At 35.8% G+C, this 20320-nt stretch overlaps 1 pseudogene; it reads right to left on the reverse strand.

The window, feature by feature from the left end:
• Window positions 1-1841: 1841 nt before the first annotated feature.
• LOC125863384 (protein APEM9-like) lies at window positions 1842-11147 on the reverse strand (annotated as a pseudogene).
• Window positions 11148-20320: the final 9173 nt, after the last annotated feature.

A 20320-nucleotide genomic window follows, 5' to 3' on the forward strand; every position in this document is an offset into this window, starting at 1 on the left:
CAAAGGGTATCTTAGAGGACTTGTCATACATTCCATTTATCTTTTCACACAAGTATTGCTTAACTGCAGGTATCCCTTGCTCCACTACCTCCGGTGGAGGAGAAACAAGGCGGTTGCCTTCTATGCTCAGCTTCTGGAGCTTCTTCAAGCATCCGATGGAATCTGGTAATTCGGTAATCTTGTTGTAACTAACATCTAGTTCATGGAGAGAAATAAGAAATCCTACTGAATAGGGCAACTTTACATCCTCTAAAAAGAAGAAGAGAGAAATGAGAAAAGAAAGGGAACAAAAAGATGTCTTTGGTTTGAGGCATCAAGTACCAAAGTGAATATATTGTCTTGTGTTTATATATTTCATATCCTTCTAGGCTTCACATGATGTAAAGAAAGTAACTACGACCTTTGCATCTTTCTTTCTAATTCTAAGATCTCTTTGAATGGATCTTCCATTACTTCTCTCTTACCCTAGTAGTCTTATTGCCGCTTGAAGCATGAAGCTTAGAAATACAATAGTTCCTCGAGAACAGAGTCAATCCATGCAATATCACACTTTTAAATTTTACTACAGGCTTGAAAAATAGTAACAGATAACATGAACTTATCCGTACCACATTGCTTTTAGTCTTCGCTTGAATGCTCCATCTATGCTACCTCTATTGAAAATCTGAAAACTCCAAAAACTCAACAAAGTAAAAGGTTTCCATCAATTTCATGTCCAAGCACAAGATCACACACAACGCAAAAGAACCTATACCCATAAGAATCTTTAAAAGAATGAATGAAAATTTGTCAAATGCAATTCCATTCATATCCTTCAAGTGGAATTTCTCAAATGTTTTTAAAAATTTAGGTAAAATCACCATTCTCCATTCACCCAAAGACATAGACACATAAAAATCTTGAGAGAGAACAAAAATATAGAACTATCTATCAACAATCTATGCCCAAAGAACGAGTCAATTCAATGTGTGTAAACATAAAAAATAATAGCTACCTGTAGGTGCTATACAGACAACTATGAAGTGTGTGCTTCACATATATGTTTAAGGTTTGACAAAAAATACAGAATCACCCGTTAAATCCTTTAATAGAAAACAAAGAAAATTTCTCAAAAATCAGTTTCATTCAATTTCTTTGAATGGAATTTCTCAAACACCAGTAAATGCTTTAAAAAATTCAATAACATCAGAATTCCTCATTCAACCAAATAGATACACTCACAAAAATCTTGAGAGATTAAAAAAAAAAAAAGAAGCAGAACAATCCATGATAAAAAAGAAAAGAAACTAAACCCATAACAACGCAAATTCCTCAAAAGCATTTTCATTCAATTTCTCAAACACATATAAGTAGAACAATCAATGCCAAGAAAAAGAAAGACGAGTTAATCGAAAGGGAAAAATTGAGCATACCTTTTTTTGGGCAAGGAAGTAGGGTTCTCCGAAATGTGAATCATCATTGATATCTTGGTATATATACAGAAACAAACAGATTATGTGAGTACTGCTTGCAGTGAAGAAATAAATAAAAGGAGAGATTGTCTCAATCCTCAGATTTTGTAACGGTTGACAAAGATTATAAGATAATGACAAAATATTGAGTTTTAAACTGCCTCACATAAGTATTTAGTAATGTTGGTTATGAGATTCACAAAAGTAAAATTTCTCCATCATTTTGTCCATACAGCATGAGATACTAAAAGTGGAGTTGGAGTTGCATGATTTTTTCAAAAATTGAGACCTTACTGTAAAGGAACTTCTACTTACATACAAACAATGCTAGCTGCCTCTAATCAACAGTATTATTAAGGACCCTGCTTCTTCCAACAATCTTTGTCAATTTCCTCTCCAACTTAAGATGATAATAGCAATATCCTCAGTAATCTTTCATTTATCTACAAGTATCAGCTCTGGTATGAGGAACAAAATTGTGCATCACCGGCTTCCACGTGTTGCAGGTGGGAGTGGTTGAACAGCAGCAAGAGGGTTCACTTGATATGAGAATGCAAGTTGCCAGAAGTCAACCAAAGCCTTCTTCGTAGATGAAGCTTGGCTCTTAACAACACTGTAATAAAAGACGGGGAAAATGTCAGTGAGACAATAGTCCCAGATATCACGTAATTGACAAACAATTCATGTCTAGCATAAGCCAGGTCCAAGCACGTAGTAGCCTAGCATTTGCAAACTTATATATGCCAGAAAGAACCGATACAACAAAAACAATATGCCCGACTGAACATCTCCACAACATTCTACAATTTGATTAGAGTTTTTGAATGATAGTAAACTTAAAAGACAGACAGAGGTGAGTTCTGACTATGGTATGAGATTCTCATAGACCCTCAGGTATAACATGAAACACCGCTAGAGAGGCACAGTTGCATCATGTGCTTGAATAAGGTTTACTTGCTACCTATGTGCATATGGCAATGAAACCAGGTGACTCTTAACTGATGTAACTAGAACAAGAGTTTAAGCCCTTAACAGCATAGGTTTCTCATGATTACGTGCAATACAAAAAGCTAGAATTACAGAGCCAACACAATGGATTAACAGACGTATTTCACATGCTAAACAATGCTTTATAACTTCTAGACCTGATTCCATTTCCTAACAAGCTAGTTCCAAAGATTTTTAACGGAAAACATCCCTAAAGTATGCTCTAAGGGCTCGTTTGGCAGGAGAGATAAGGGATAACGAATCCCAGGATCAGTTTTAGGATGAGTTTATCCCATGTTTGGTTGGGATAAAGTCGTTGGATAACTTGTCCTGGGATTAGTTATTCCGGGATTGTAGTGTTGTTTTTATTCCACATTGAGGGTCGGCTAACAATCGTTGGATAACTAATCCCGGGATAACTTGTTCCCAACCAAACTAGTCCTAAAGTTCATGTACATCCTTAATGTTTCTCAATTAACAAGAAACATCCCTGATGTATAAAAAGAAGGAACAAATTTAGTCCAGAGTCAACTTTTCATCCAAAACCTAACGGAAATATCAAAAACACATGCATAGCACATGATACACCTATGAAAACTGAAAATAGAAAGTTCTTTCGTACCCATTTGAGTGTAGCTCTATCTTCTTACCTAAATCTGAGCAAAAAAGTAAGGGCAGAAGTCCATGCTTCTCAAGTCTTCCTATTATCTCATACGGTCAATAACAATTTCGAGCAGTATAGAGTCTAAAAGAACATGAAGTCACTGGAAGCTAGCTAGTAGTCTATTTGATCAAGCTTTGTGAAAACCAAAAATGTTTTTGCTTCAAAAAGGCACTTATATATGTGCGTATATGTGTGGGATTGCATCTGCTAAAAGTTCTCCATGATAGTTTATGCTTATCAGATTAGTTATATAGTTTGACTCCAGGAAGAAGATCACATTAATGTGCAAAAATTTGCAAAAAACATCGAGCATTAATAAAAACTTTCAGTCAACTGGACTATTACAGTAGAAGATTTCTCTAGGCAAAACAAAAAAAAGAAGACAAAGGAGTATCAGAACATTGAGTTTGAAAATAGCTGACAAAGTTTATTGATAATTTGGCAGCATTACTAGAGTAGTAATTCCCAATGAGTTTAAGTTGAAACAGATGAACATAAATAAGTTCTTCTTTTTTGAGGTTTGTACTGCCAATTTTTGCAGGAAAGTCAAGTAAAAAATGCTTAAGTGAGTTAATAGATAGTAATACATTTTTATACTGGGGAATTCTCGTAAGAAGCAAGTTTTTAGATCTGTAAGGTTGATCGAGATAGAATTGAATGATTGAATAAAGTTGAGCACATGAATCTTCTCTAATATTTTTATGGAATTTTGAGGAAGAAGCTAGAGTAGTTGCTCAAATTGTGAGGAGAGGGCATATTCTATCTTTTCTGTTTCAAAAGCAAATCACGAGCATTGCATCTTTTATTTATTTTTCAGTTAGTGTTTGGATGGAAAGTTAACTTTGGATCAAAGTTGTTTATACATCAAGAATGTTTCTTGTTAATTGAGATACATTAAGGATGTACTTGAACTTTAGGGTATACTTTAGGGATGTTATCTATTAAAAAGTCCAGGTTCAAATATGCATGCATCTTCATACACAGCTTCACATAAGTACCACAGCCGCAGTAATCAAATATAATGTGCATTTCCATCCACTGTTTACAGTAAGTTGAATTTGACTATGATCCAGCATAAACAATAAATGAAAGATCAAGAATCAATTTCAGTTGATTCAGGATAATGGAGTGAATTTGATATGTCCACTAAATCCTGTGCTAATACTATGCATGTTAAGTTAATAAGGGAAAAACATCCTTCAATGCACAAGCTGTGCATTAATTCGCTATATCCTATACACTGCCCATGGGTCATGAGAAAATTTGGTAGATTTTACACAATAATATGTGTCTACCACAGCTATAAGATGAAGAAAATCACAATAAGAGTAAATTCTTCTTTATCTAGGCAGAAAGACTACATTACCTCCATAAAGAGGCTTGTTTTCTCTGCACAATATAGTAAACAAGTGCCACCAAAAAACCAAGAAAGATGCTTCCATTTGATAAAACCAAGTGACCGCTTCCAAACTTCAAAGTGACTGTACAAACCACCAAAATGGAGTTCTCCATCTAGAAAACTCCAAAATTGATTGTTTCGTGGTGTTCTCTCCCTTAGACTGGTCTTTGTGTTCCAAAATATTTGCTGTTCCATTGCATGATTTTTCTTCAATCAGGGAAGTGGAATCAGTTGTACATTCATCTATTTGGAGAGGTAATGCCGAGGACTGCGAAGAGCTGCGAAGCTTTAAAGTATTCATGGAGTGCAGCTGCCTCAAAAGATCCTGGAGTATAGAGAAATAATTTTAAAAATCCCAAGTTATAAGTTACTTGGTCAGAAAACAGCTAAACCATCAACCGTAGCAAAACACATCAAATGTGTCTCAGTAGGACTGCATTGCACAATTTCTATAAACATATTTTTCCTTCAACAAAATTTAATCTCACAAAATTAGGTCTTATTAGACTATATATTCAACCATAAATCACCAAGGAACTTCAACTCATAGTGCTAAGAACCTCAAGAATATAGATTCCAACAACATTCTTTCACAAGGAAAACAACACAAATATTCCGATTGAAGACCTGTATGAGCAAAAATTGGAGTGGAGGGCACAAAAGAAAATAAAAATCACATGAGATCATCATTTAAATAAATGCAACAAGAAAGATTATTTTCTACCTGCCTCTTCTCGTCAGGTAGAGGGGATTTCTCAACCCAAGAGATAGCAAGATCAAAATTTCCTAGAATCCTCCCCAAAAAGGTAATCACATAGAGCTCAATAATTTCCAGGTACCTATCCACTCGAAGGGAAATCTGATTGCTAAATTCTTCCATGTAAGATACATCAGCTTCCATGTTTGCAATAGTATAATACTTTCCATCAACATATCTCCACTTCATAAGGAACTCCTCTAGAATTTCTTCAACTTCAGCAGAAGGGCCATCTGGTATCTGGAGACACACCCTGGAGAAGAAGTTTAGAGTCATTTCCATATCAAAGAAGGGAGCTTTCTGAAAATGTTGAAGGAAAAGGAAGTTATGAGGAGCAACCTTGCAATGATAAGAACATTTCAAGCTCGGGAGAGGGATCATGAACTTTTTTTCGTTTACTTTGGATACATTAAAATATTAGGGAGTACATGATTTCAGATTCAGGATCTCAAAACCAAAAGAAACATGTCAAAGCAAAGAGTGTCTCTCAATTTTTAAAAGCATTCTTACATTTTATGCCATTCAAACAATTCAAGTTATAGAAACCAGTACAAAAAAGGTGAACGATAAAGGAATTGCAGAATAAAATTGAGGATGGTAATTAAAGTTGTATTCTAACACCAGACATCAACCTTATAAAGAGGAAAAGAAATCATCTCACTAGACCACAAAGGTGAGAAATATCAAATTCATGTGGATGATTATATGTTCTAAATGAAGATGTGCAACTATTACGGAAATAGCATGTCCAAGAAATAAGGTACCCAGTAAGGAAAACTTGGGCAGGAATAGCAGTGACTGAACCAAATAGCACTTTCAGTATTTCTGATGTCCTGTCAAACATACAAACCATATTAGTGTCAGAATTAAAGGACACTCAAAGCATTTTTTTCTACGAAAGAAAGCAGCAGGATTACCACATCAAGAAACAGTAAAAAGTGAGAAAGCAGTTCACAAGTCTGACCAATAATACGCATACATCAGAGCCACTCTATATAAGGCATTTCAGCGGTAACCATTCATCCAAGCAATATCAGAATACTGAAAATCAATATCCATCTACTAACAATGTTCAATAAATGTGTTTAGTAGAAGGAAAACATTTTTTTCCAATTTTCCCATGTTTGGTTGGTCAAAACTTATGAAAAGCATTTTCTCGAGGAAAACAAGTTCCTTAAAAATGAGGGAAAATGACTTCCCTAGTAGAAGAAGGGAAAACAAGTTCATGAGTGACATTCCACAATAGTTGTGTCCTCCCACCCCCAACACACCTCATCTTCACCCCACCCTTGAATCACCCGACCCCACCATGTTATGAATATAACTAAGATGGAGGACCCATGTGAGAAGATGTCAAATTACATTTAGTGACCCCGGGAAGATTCCTATATATAGAAGAGGGAAATACTCAATTAGGGTTTATGTTATGGAGTTGTCTTTTATTTCTTAGTTGCTTAGATCAATTCTGGAACTTCCCTCCCTTCTTCCTTTTTATTTCTTCTTCTTCCCTTGGAAGATTTGTTACTATTTTGGAGCAAGTATAACGATGAACTCTTATATTTGTATGTGTAATCCCAATTATCCATTTCAAATTTTCAATACAATATGGGTTCATTACATTGATGCTTTCATTGTTCGTACTCCATGCCTCTTAACCCTTTTGCTATGCTTGATGCTCAATTCAACACCATCTTTGAATCGATGAAGGTGCTGCAAGAATCAATGAGGGAGCTACAAGCAAACAACAAGCGTATGCTCTCTTTGATTTGCCATGTGCCGTCACTGCTGCAGGAGGAGATGCAATAGGACTCCACTTACACTGATACTCCAGAGATTTCAGATTCTACAACTATCACCTCTGTGCTAGAGTCAGCTTACAATGATAATGACACCGAGATTGCTGATATCGTAAAATCACATTTGGATTCTCAACTTCCTATTCTTGATGTAGGATATACAATACAAAAGAACATCTCTCCCTCTGTTCTGTTCAGTGCTTCTATTGACACTACCGAGCTTGAATTTTCTCCTTTGTCCTTCTCAGTTAAGGAACTGACTCTTCCAGTTAAAGGCTACAACATAAGCTTGACGTGGAGTTTGACTGCAAGGTGTTGGATATAGTGCTGAAGAGGGATATTTTTGCAGACTTTCTTGGCCCTCATACAACTATTGGTTCGCTTCCACATGCTTTGGGTTTACACATTTGCAATTGGTTTGATACTGGGCAGGTTTATGGGGTTTCTTTGATAAGGTAAACTCGGGTGTGTATTCAGTCAACCGGGTTTTGCTTTTTGGTTGTTCGAATGGCTTTCCACTTCTGAGTGTTAACGATGCTTCAGATGTATGTGAAGTATCCTCACTGACCACTGCACACAAGATGTTTGTTGATATGTTGAGCAGGTACAAATATGCATACTCTTTTAATCTTGACTCAACTAGACTGTACACTGAATCTGAGAGTGTCATTCATATTATGGATAGAATCACATTGGTCCATAAGATTAAATGCTTACAACTTCCATTTGATCCCGGTGTATATGTCACACATGATGTCATTTTCCTTTGTGACATGTGTAAAGATATTAGAAGTATTACGCATATTGAATATCTTCGCATATCTGCAAACCATGCTGTCAGGGCTGTTTCTTCCAGTGCATTAGAGAAGTATATTGATGCATATGACTTCATCCAGTACTTCTATTTTTGCAACTTCAACTTGTCCTGGAAGCCATACACTACAGTTGCTTCCTCCCATGGAGACAATAGCTTTACTGTGCTTGGGTTGTTGGAGCAGCTAAATACCATAGATGAGGTGCCTTTTGATTTGTAGTATAAATCTGATATCGAAATCAATCTAACAACAGGTGTTTTGCGAAGTGGCAATTGGCTTGGGCTTATTGTCTTCTCTGCTGACCAATATTGCATATTTTTGTGACAAACCAATTGCAAGAACAGTATTTGGACTGGGGAACCCCAACTGGTCTTGCAGCAACAATATAAATCAAAGAGCTGGTGTAAACATGAACTCTGGTGTAAGCTTTGTCTGTGATGTTCTGAATGATGACCCTCAATCTAAGAAATGGTACAGTAGTGTTTTTGGACCAGCTCCACCTACTGGTCTTAACCACCTTCAGTTGTTTAACGGTCACTCAATTGTTGAATGGGTTGATGACTGCTCAGTTGTAGTCTTATGGATCATCTTTGCGAGTTGTATTCGACTCTTTTATGGGTTAATAACATTAGGATATCCCGTTACAACCATTTTAGAAAGGAGCAGCCACATCTTTTCTGATGACAAGGTTAGCTTGACAGCTGGTTGGTTCGAGCAATTTAATCTCAAATTTCAAATTCGCAAGTTTGATCACTGCTGGATCCAAGATGGAGTGATGCTTGAGGTGCTTGTAAAAAAGGCAGTGTTATTTACAAAGATTGCTCCTGAGGTTGAAAGAGCGAAAGATTTTCTTGGTGAACAAAACAGAAGAGCTACAATACCATATTTACGAAAGCAAATGCTCTATGAACAGCAAGTCGACCAGCTTGAAAATTTCCATTTGCCTCTTCATGATTCAATGTTACTGCTAGAGGGCGCAAACACCATATCAAACACGATTATTGATGATTTGGGAGCTACAGTAGCTGCAGGGGAAGTCACACAGAAGGTACCAACTATTGAGGACATCGACAAAATAATTGTTGCAATCAGTGAGCTGATGGAAATTATGAAAATGCTACAAGAAGCAATCTTTTCATAAATTTGAGCATCTGCTGATTTTGTCAAAAGTGAGTTGCAGGCAGCAAATAACAAAAAGGAAGGGACACATAACACGTTGAAAATTATTTTGGCTAGATATTGGCCAAAAATTGCTCCATATGTGTTCTATGAAATGCTNCAAATTTGAGCATCTGTTGATTTTGTCAAAAGTGAGTTGCAGGCAGCAAATAACAAAAAGGAAGGGACACATAACACGTTGAAAATTATTTTGGCTAGATATTGGCCAAAAATTGCTCCATATGTGTTCTATGAAATGCTAGGGAAAGGTAATTCTCATTTCTGCATTCACTTTTGCTCAAGTGATACATGCAAAATATGTAGTCAATGAGGTAGATTCTGTTAGTTCACTTCTTAGAGACATGACAAAACTGGGGTGTGTACCAAATTTTTTGAGTCACCATTTTCGTGCTCTTACACCACCACAGTCTGCCAATGCTCTTGTTCAAGAGTTTATTTTAGAAAATTTACTGACATCTTGTTCTGCAGTGTTGGATCTGTTGCTAGCTGATGGGGCTCCCAACGGACTAAAGATATGGTCTTGCTATCAACACATGATCAAGTGTTTGTTGGATGTTTCCGAAATTGGGAAGAGATATGTAGTGTTGGTTACATCTTTAGAAGAGGTATCCTCTAATGAATGTAAGCTACTGGAAGTTGGCTTTGGGTTGGGTGCCAGAGGATTTGGTTCAAGTCGGTTGAGAAAGTGGTTGTCCCTTGGAGAGCTTTTTGGACTACAGAGATCTTACAGGTGCCAATGCCATCAATTCATAATGTTTCAGTGGAGTTGGATCCAACAATTCTCAATGCTCTCAGATCAAAGTTCCATAAGATGTTCAATGTCGGTCCTTTCGTTCTGCCATCTTCCAAGCAACTCCTTGATGTTAATCTCGTTAGACATGGATGCATCCTCTGGTTTAAAAAGCAAAATGATGGATCGTTGTTGAAAGTTGCTTTGGTTAATGAAGTGTTTAAAGAATTCCTTCGGGTTGTTAACACTTATAAAGAGGGACATGACAACAATGTGGTCTCATTACGACTATGCTTGAACCTTGAGGACAAGGTTCTTATTGAGGAGGGAAGAATTGTTATGAATATAACTAAGATGGAGGACCCATGTGAGAAGATGTCAAATTACATTTGGGACCCCGGTAAGATTCCTATATATAGAAAAGGGAAATACTCAATTAGGGGTTATGTTATGAAGTTGTCTTTTATTTCTTAGTTGCTTAGATTAATCCTGGAACCTCCCTCCTGTCTTCCTTTTTATTTCTTCTTCTTCCCCTTGGAAGATTAGTTACTAGTTTGGAGTAATTATAACGATGAACTCTTATATTTGTATGTGTAATCCCAATTATCCATTTCAATACAATATGGGTTCATTACACACCACCCCACCTCCCATAGTGATAGTGTTATATACAAATGCTTTTGGTATAATATTTCTTGCTTACGTACCGAACACAAGAAAATAAGTAAAAAGAAGCACTTATTTTCCTGAAGGCATTTTCCTTTCTACCAAACACACCGAGACTATCAATTCAACCCAGTTCAAGACCAACCAATTCCTCTGTCAGTACAGTTTGTAATAGCTAATAATGAAGCAACTCTCAACTCTCAATGCTCAAGTAAGACTGTCATTTAACCCTAAAACTCAGGCCAACAACATTCTTAAAATTCTTTGTAATAGAATAAGAAAATGCAGGTAATACATGAATGAATGGAAGTAGCATAAACAAGTACCTCCCCAACGCTTTGTAGGACTGCACCAAAATCATTGCAGCTGATTCCAACATATCAACCAATTCGCAATTGTGTTCATTAGTGTTAGCATTTTTGTCAACTAATTGCTTAATAATTGAGGAAGACAAAGCTGCTGCTTCTTGGAACATACAACACACCAGATAACTGCAAAATTGAACATGACAATTGAGAAACAATTTTGATTGTTGCTTAGTGAATCAAGATTAAACCCAAAAGAGAAAATTCTTTGCTGGGTAATTAGCCCAAAAAAAAAAGGTACTTTTCTGAAAGCTCAATTTCTTCCCAAGTCGGCAAAGATGGTGCAACCTCCATAGCCATTTCTCTTCCCGGTAAAAATGATGAATATTATTACCCTTCGGAATGGCCCAGTGGTTTGGCCTTAGGACTTCCATGTTGAAGGTCTCAGGTTCGAAATCCCTTATCAGCAAAAGCAAAGGATTTGCCTTCTGAATTGGTTCCACTGGACTTGCCTAGCGCGGGTTACTGAATATTACTAAGTTAGAGATCTAAGCAAAATGGTTGGGTTGAAACTATAATTTTTTTCTTTTTCTATTATATATCTGTAACAACACATAAAATATGAATATATTAAGTTAACACTATTAGATGGTTCATAGAAGTTCAAAATTTTAATGTGGAAAGTCCCTTTTTTCACAAAGCTTTAGAGATTAAGGCCTCTAATTTCTTAAAATAAAACATTGATTTGTTTAGTTATCTCTAACATCAGAATATCTAAAAGAAAATATTACTTACATGCATGTTTGATCAATTTATTTATAAAAAATGACAAAGATAAATAGCCCGAATTGTAATCTAAAATTGAAGGAACCGACTCGTTTATCTTACTTGGAGGATGTGGCACCACGACATTCAAATTCTAGATCCGCCTCTAGATAAGAGGTTTGTGGTTTCGAGGGTTCTCTGTTTGGTTTGGAAATAGGGTAATTAAGCATCCTGTTTGGGCCTATTTTTTAAACAAAATTATATTCAGTGATAGTGGTGAGGATAATGGCTGGTGTTAGTGATTAGTAATGGTGGTGGTGATAGTTGTGATGGTGAAGATGGTTGGTGTTGTATTGATCGACGCGATGATGATTATAGCTCATCGCGGTGTTTATGATTGTGATGATGAAGTTAGTTGATATTAGTAATTGATGGTAGTAATTGATGATATGTCGGTGTTAATTAACGACATGCTGGTGCTAATTGACGATGATGCTAGTTGTAACGGTGGAGATGGTTGATAGTAGTGATTGAACGTAGTGGTGATAGTGACTGATAGTAGCAACTAAGGTGACAATGATAGTAATAGTGGATATAATTATAATAATTGACTTGAAAGGTTTGATAGCAATTGACAGTAATGACAACGGGATTTGCGAGAGAAAATCCGCATAAAGACTCCAATCCATCCTATCCCGCATAACAAATATTTCTATTTTCAACTTGCTTCATCCCACATAGATCCACCCCACGTAAATTCACCCTACCTAATTTTAAATTTTTTAAAGTTTGATATTAAAATATAGTTCATAAGATTCTTTTTCATTTTTTCTGCCAGGTACTGTTAATTTAGTATTAATCTTATACGAATAAGTTTTTCATCTTTTCATTTTGTTATCAAAGTCTACAATTTGTCTCGTTAAAATAATATTTAGAGTATGTTACTATGGCATGTTTAGTTTTTTTAAAAAACTTATACGAATAAGTTTTTCATCTTTTCATTTTGTTATCAAAGTCTACAATTTGTCTTGTTAAAATAATATTTAGAGTATGTTACTATGACCTGTTTAGTTTTTNGGCCTGTTTAGTTTTTTAAAAAAACTTATACGAATAAGTTTTTCATCTTTTCATTTTGTTATCAAAGTCTACAATTTGTCTTGTTAAAATAATATTTAGAGTATGTTACTATGACCTGTTTAGTTTTTAAAAAAATTAAAGTTTTATACTAAAAATAAAGTTCATAAAATTCTTTTCATTTTTTCAGTAAGCACTATTAATTTAGTATTAATTTGATATTAAGTTATTTTTTCTCCTTTTCATTTTGTTATTAAGGCCCATAAATTATTTTGTTAAATTAATAGAACTTTTTAATAAATAATATTGTTTTTAATATATTTTTTAACTATTACTATGTATAGTATTATTATTATTATTATTATTATTATTATTATTATTATTATTATTATTATTATTCTCTATCCCGCTCTTTCTTCCTTTCTTTTTCTTTGAAATTTGACAACTCTCTAGTGGTTCCTATGGGTAACTTCACAGACCATCACCTTGTTTAAAAATTGTTAATTTTCTTATAATTATCTAGAAATAGTTCAATCCTTCTAAGTGATAACAAAATACAGGTTCTACAGATTCTAAATTTGAGGTGTTACAATATCTCCTCCTTGAGATCATACATCCCCACGGTGAAGTCAAACTAGAGTAGAACAAACCGAAAAAGAAAGCCAAGCTGTCTATTCTAAACTGAAATTTCTATCAAGATCATAATCACTTATAGGGAGACACAAGATATGAACATAAATGTAGGAACTAAAACAGTCAAATACAAAATAAAGGTGTTGAATATAAAATAAAAGAAGGCAACTACCTTCAACATCTTTATCGAAAGGTGTGAAAAGCTTCGGGTCTCAAACCTTTATATCTTCTTTGTCTTTTTGCGTAGCCTCTTCAACAAACTGATTTCTCAACAATATCTTTATTGACACTATCTCTTTGGTTTTGAACTTTCAAACTTGCCGATCAAGAATCTTTGTTAGAACCTCTTCGTAAGACAAGCTATCTTTCAACCTAACATATTTTGTAGGCATGATGAGTAAATTGTCACCCACGAACTTCTCAAACATGGAAATGTAAAACACTAGATAAACTTCTACTAACTTTGTTTGTAGCTTTAACTCATAATCTACTTTGCCGAATCTCTTCAAAACTCGATACAGGCCAATATAAACGGGGACTAAGCTTTTCTTTTACAAATTTCATGACACCCTCCATGGGTGAATTCTTCAAGTAAACTCAAACATCCATTTCAAAATCTAAATCTCTGTTGCTAACATTAGTAGATGACTTTTGACATCTATGCGTAGTCCTTAACCTTTTCTAAACTGTCTTTAATTTTTTAAAGTCTAGCTCTATAAGTTTTACTTTACCAATTTTTAAACAATCATCCGAGGATCTACACTTTCGCCCATAAACAACCTCATAAAAAGAGTCATTTTAGTGCTGAGTGATAACAGTTATTACAGACGAACTCAGTGAGAGGAAAATGATCACCCCAATTTTATCAGTAACACAAGATATTACCATATCCTTTAGAATCTTAATTGTATGCTTTGCCTAACCATATAACTACATGTGAAAACTGATACTAATGTTCACCTTAGAATTCAATCCTTTCTGAAATTAAATGACTTTTAAATTTGAACGGTAAACTGAGCGTCCATATCTGAAATAATGGATAAAGAAACTACATTAAGTCTGACAATCTTGTGGATGTACAATCTGACATAACACTCATTTGAAGCAAGAAATAAGATGATTTGGGTAGTCCCACTATAAAATTCATGGCTATTCTTTCTCACTTCCATTTCAAAATGGGCATTCTCTGAAGAAAACATGCAGGCCTTTGATGGTCATATTTTACCTATTGACAAATCTGGTACTTGGAAACATACTATGCAATGTGTTTCTTCATCACAAACCACCAATAAAGTAGCCTTAAATCCCTATACATCTTGGTCACACCCGAATGAATAGAATAACTCAAACCATGAACCTTTGCCAACACATTCTGAATTAAGTCACCAATCCGAGGAGCACAAATCCTCTCTCTAAACTTGAGCATACCATTGACGTCGAGTGCGGACTCTTGGGTCTCCCAGACACCACTTTACATTTGATCTTGGCCAACTCCTCATCCTCTAATTGTTTGGTTTTGATTTTATCTATGAAGGTGAGATTGACCTCAATACTAACTAACACCTCACGCTTCTCAAAGATACCCAACCGCATAAATTTAAACTCCAAGGCCTGAAAACAAGGGTCATTTTGATATCCCAAAGCAAGTCAAACTGCTTATGCTATATGCTGTCATTTCATATGTCTCCCTACCATGCATTGCACATATGATACTACAAAGTAGTAGACATGTATACATACATAAGTTGAAAACATACAATTATCATCTACGTCCAATAAAGCCTCTTGAAAACTCTAAATAACCTAAACTTTCTCCTTGCGAAGTGCCTTGACTTGTTCTTGGCCTAAAACAAACAACATAAATAACAATCAATCACTAATGGCCTATAATTTACCTAGATTATCAACAAATCCTACCCCTAGGCAAAAATATGATCATCTTCCCCAACGTAGGGCTTTTTTCCACCATAAAATTATGTCAAAATCTTTACCCAATTGTAACACCTTGCTATTTGAAAGAGCTAAAAATAGAAAGAATCAAATTTGGAAATAGCAAATCTGAAATTTTTTGGCAAGATATGCTAAGTATGAGTTTTGGGTCAACTTCAAACGACCATAGCTCTTAGTACATAATGATTTAGGTGGTCTACAAGGTATCAAATGAAAGGTCTTGGAATCCTCTTTCCAACTCCACTGGGTTTGCTAATTTTTGAGCTTGTATGAGGGAGATATGCCCGTTTGAAGTCGGGCTGTCCGAATAAGGAAAGTCACCTGAATTTAAGAGGGGTATTTTGATCTTTTCATTATCTAATTAAGTTTATTCATTTTTAGCAATTAATTAGGGGTCTAAACTGAATTTTTTTAATTTACGCATTCCAAATTAACGCTAGGGCTTTGAGAGAGGAGAAAAGAGGAGAAGAGCCAAGGTTTTGTCGCGTTCTTGAGATTTCGCTTGCGGATTTCGCCAAGGGTTAATCTCTAAGAGGTATGTGAGTTCACATAGCGATGAGTTCGTTCACCCATGCGCCAATCATGTTAATTTCAGCGTTAAATTCATTCTAGAAAGTTGAAGGTTTGACGTTCTTCAATTGTGTTCTTGAAATTGGCTTTTGTTCTTGAGTTAAGATGAGATTGATGAGTTCTTAAGGAAATCGTGTCGATTTTAGAGTTGTGTTTGATTAGATTTTTGTGTACATGTATTGGGAATTTGAATCTAAAGAAAAATTGAGTAAAAGAATCAAATTTAGGTGAATTGGGGTTAGAAAACGAGAAGGAAAAAGTCGAGCAGATTCTGGCACGCAAGTCCGCATCGCGGATTTGCTTCCCCAGTGAAAAAATTTTCTCTCCACGTTGCAGAGAGGACGCGGACTCCACTATTTCAAAATTATTTCAAGACCAAATATTTAAATGCACTTTCGCGTCGCAAACTTGCTCCCAGACAGTGTTTTCTTGGCCATTTCTCATGATTAACTATTTAAAAACACTCTTAATCATCACGATATCCTTCATATCACAAATCATAACCTTGAATTCATAATTCCAATTCAAGGTAGAGTTAAAAGTCAAGTTTTGAGGGTTTTTCGAGTCATTTTAATAAGTCTTTTACAAATTTTTTTAACTTGTTTTAATACTTAAGCATTGAGATTGAGAAAGAGTAGAACCGAGTTCATTTCTTTAAAATGTTATATGCGGACTATGTATTCCCAAAGAGTAAATGTTTTCACATTTAAGATGAGAGGAAACACTGATTTCCAAATGCGTTTTCATGAGTAGTTTTGAGTTCAATCTATTTTAAAAGATAGATTTTGAGTAGTAACCCCAAACCACAAAGAAAGAGTTATGTTTTTAAACATATGAGCTAAGTATATTTTGGGAGTAGTATTGAGCACCGATATATGGACGAGTTCATAATAACTCAAGTATCCATAAACCATGTATCCAACGTGGGTAAAATGGGTTATATTTTTTAGATGATTCCTTAATGTTTTTTCGCATAGACTAGTGGATCCACTTAGTTGAGGCGTTCTATATCCCGACAAGTTATAGGACAGTTCTGGTAGCGTGGGCGAGACGTTGTATCATCACATAGCTCATAGTGATGGTTGTCGGTTAGAGAATCTCCTAAACATAGTTTATTTTGTATTCTTACATACAACTGAGATATTATTATATTTTCCAATACTTTGAGATGTTATCTACTATTTTAAATGCTTTATATAAACAACATCTTTATTGTTGTTTATTTCTACATTGAGTTGAGTATCCATGAGTTGAGTAAGGCTGTGGTAAGTGTTTCTTTCAGATTTCAATTCAAGTTTATGTATTGTTTAGTTTTCCCCTCGCATGCTCGTACATTCCATGTACTGACGCCATTTGGCCTGACATCTTTTATGATGCAGATACAAGTAACTAAGATCAGCATCCAACGTTTCGTTGATCCAGTTGAGCATTTCAAAGTCATTTAGTGAGCCTCCTTGCTTTTCGGAGGATCCCTTTTCATATTGTTTTAGTATTTCCGTTGTTAGGATGATCGGGGATCTTGTCCCAACATCCCTCATAGTATTAGAGGCTTCATAGATAGATAACTATAGTCCTTTAGTCTTTGCATTTCAGTTGTCTTGTTATAAGACTTGAGTTGTCACTTTGGCTAGTTGGATGTTTAATTCTAAAACATTCTAAGTTATTTTGAGAAAGTTTAGTAAAGTTGCATTTGTTTTCTTTTAATAATGCTTAAAGTCTTCCGCTGAAAGTCTAGCCAGGCCAAGGGTTCGCTTAGGGCCAAAAATGGTTCTCGAGTGCGAGTCTCACCCAGGGCATAGGCTCGAGGTGTGACAAATTTGGTATCAGAGCACAAAGTTCATGAGTCCTAGGAGGTCTATGAAGTCGTGTTCGTAGAGTCCTAGGTATCGGTGTGAAGTGCACCATATTTATAATTAGGAGCTTACGATATTTAGGAACTATCTCACTTATTTCATACTCATTTCGTGTGATAGAGTTTATCTCTAAAAAAATTCTTCTAATTTATACTTGTGCGTGTCTTTCAGATCATGCCTCCACGAAGAGCTGTTAAAGGTCGTCCTACTAGGAGGAATGTTGTGAATCAAGGGGTACCTAACGCACCAAAAGCGCAACCCCAAGGAGAGGTCACCAATGCTGAAATCCGGGAAACTATCTGAATGTTGAGTCAAGTTGTGACCAATCAAGTTGGTCAGAGAGACAATCAAAAGGAAGTGACTGATACTTCAAGGATCCGTGAATTCTTAAGGATGAATCTTTCAAGCTTCACTGGTTCAAGTGTCACTGAGGATCCAGAAAACTTTGTTGGGGAGCTTCAGAAGGTTTTTGAGATTATGTATGTTGTTGATGCTGAGAAGGTGGAACTACCTGCATATCAATTGAAGGGTGTCGTTAGAATTTGGTTTGATAAATGGAAAATAAATAGAGCTGAAGGTGCACCACTTGTGAGTTGGGATTTGTTTGAGGAGGCTTTCTTAGGAATTTTCTTTCCACGTGAACTGAGAGAAGCAAAGGTATGAGAATTCCTTACTCTTAAGCAGGAATCTATGAGTGTTCATGAGTATAATCTGAAGTTCACCTAACTTTCCTGTTATGCTTTAGAGATGGTTGTTGATATGAGGAGTAGGATGAGTCTGTTTGTTGCTGGGTTGTCTTGTTTGTCAAGTAAAGAAGGTAAGGCCATGTGTAACAGGTTGAAGAGGATAAGCTGAGGGATAGAGAAGAGTTTAGAAACAACAAGGCTAAGACATCAGGGAATGAGTCTGGACAACAGAAGAGTAATGCCAACCGGTCATCTTTCTAGCATAAGCCAAAGGGACCTGTTCCATCATCTGTTAGTGCACATGCACCAAGGAACAGGGATGAGTTCAATAATCAGAGTTCGCAAAATTTCAAAGCTAAACCTACACAGTCTCAAGGTAGTGTGGCACAAGGAGGTAATTGGGCTCCTACATGTGCTAAGTGTGGTAAGAACTACCCAGGAACGTGTCATGATGGCTCCACTGGTTGTTTCAAGTGTGGTCAAGAGGGCCACTTCATGAAAAAGTATCCTAAGAACAGGCAGGGCAATGGAAATAGGGGCAACAAAGCCCAATCTTCTTCAGTTGCTCCACCAAACAAAGCTGCACCTAGAGGAGCTACTTCAGGGATTGGCGAAGAAGCAAATTGTCTTTATGCTATCACTAATCGCCAAGCGCAAGAGAATTCTCCAGATGTTATCACTGGTATGATCAAAGTCTTTACTTTTGATGTTTATGCTTTGCTAGATCCAGGAGCGAGTCTATCTTTTGTGACTCCATATATTGCGAAGAATTTTGATGTTCTTCCTGGGAACTTCTTGATCCCTTCAATGTTTCTACACCTGTTGGTGAGTTTGTTCTAGCTGAGAGAGTCTATCGTGATTGTACCATTTTCGTTAATCACAAGAGTACCATGGTTGATTTAGTTGAGTTACACATGGTAGATTTTGATGTCATTTTAGGTATAGATTGGCTTCATGGCTGTTATGCCTCAGTCGACTATAGAACACGAGAAGTTTTAGTTTCCTAATGAGCTAGTTATAGAGTAGAGGAGTAGTTCAGCAGTGCCTAAGGGTTGTTTAATTTCATACCTTAAGGTGAGAAAGTTAGTTTCCAAGGGTTGTGCCTATCCCTTAGTCCGAGTTATTGACTCTAGTGTTGAGACAACTTCTATTCAGTTAGTTCCAGTAGTAAAAGAGTTTCCATAAGTCTTTCTAGAGTCCCTCCTGAGAGAGAAATAGACTTTGGTATAGATATCCTTCCCGATACTCATTCTATATCTATTCTTCCATATAGGATGACACCAACAGAGTTGAAAGAATTAAAAAAGCAGTTGAAAGATCTCCTTGAGAAGAGTTTTATTTGACCAAGTGTCTCACCTTGGGGCGCTCCGATCTTATTTGTGAGAAAAAATGATGGTTCTCTTAGAATGTGTATAGATTACCGTCAGATGAACGAGGTTACTATCAAGAATAAGTATCCTCTTCTGAGAATTGATGATCTATTTGACCAACTTCAGGGTGCCACTTGTTTTTCTATGATCGAAATCAAATTTGGCTATCATCAGTTGAGAGTAAGAGAAGCGATATCCCTAAGACAGCTTTCAGGACCCGCTATGGTCATTATGAGTTCATAGTTATGTCATTTGGTTTGACCAATGCTCCTGCAACATTTATGGACCTTATGAATAAAATATTCAAGCCTTATTTAGATATGTTTGTTATGCCAAATTCTCTAAATGTGAGTTTTGGCTTAAGTCTGTGGCATTCTTGGGCCATATTATTTTCGGTGATGGAATTAGAGTTGATACTCAGAAAATATAGGCAGTGCAGAATTGGCCTAGACCCACATTTCCAACTGATATTGATGTGAGGCTAAAAATACATATTTTTAATCATTATTTCCTCACATTTATTATTTATATTTGTCCTTTTTGAGGATTAATTTGATGGATTATGCTAAATTTGGTACTTTATTTGTAGGATTAAATTTGTGAAAAATTGGAGAAGTTTGAAGCTAAAACGAATTAAAGATGAAAGGTTGAAGAAGGAAATCAAGCAGAC

The sequence above is a fragment of the Solanum stenotomum genome, chromosome 4, assembly GCF_019186545.1.
Source record: "Solanum stenotomum isolate F172 chromosome 4, ASM1918654v1, whole genome shotgun sequence".
Classification (NCBI taxonomy): Eukaryota; Viridiplantae; Streptophyta; class Magnoliopsida; order Solanales; family Solanaceae; genus Solanum; species Solanum stenotomum.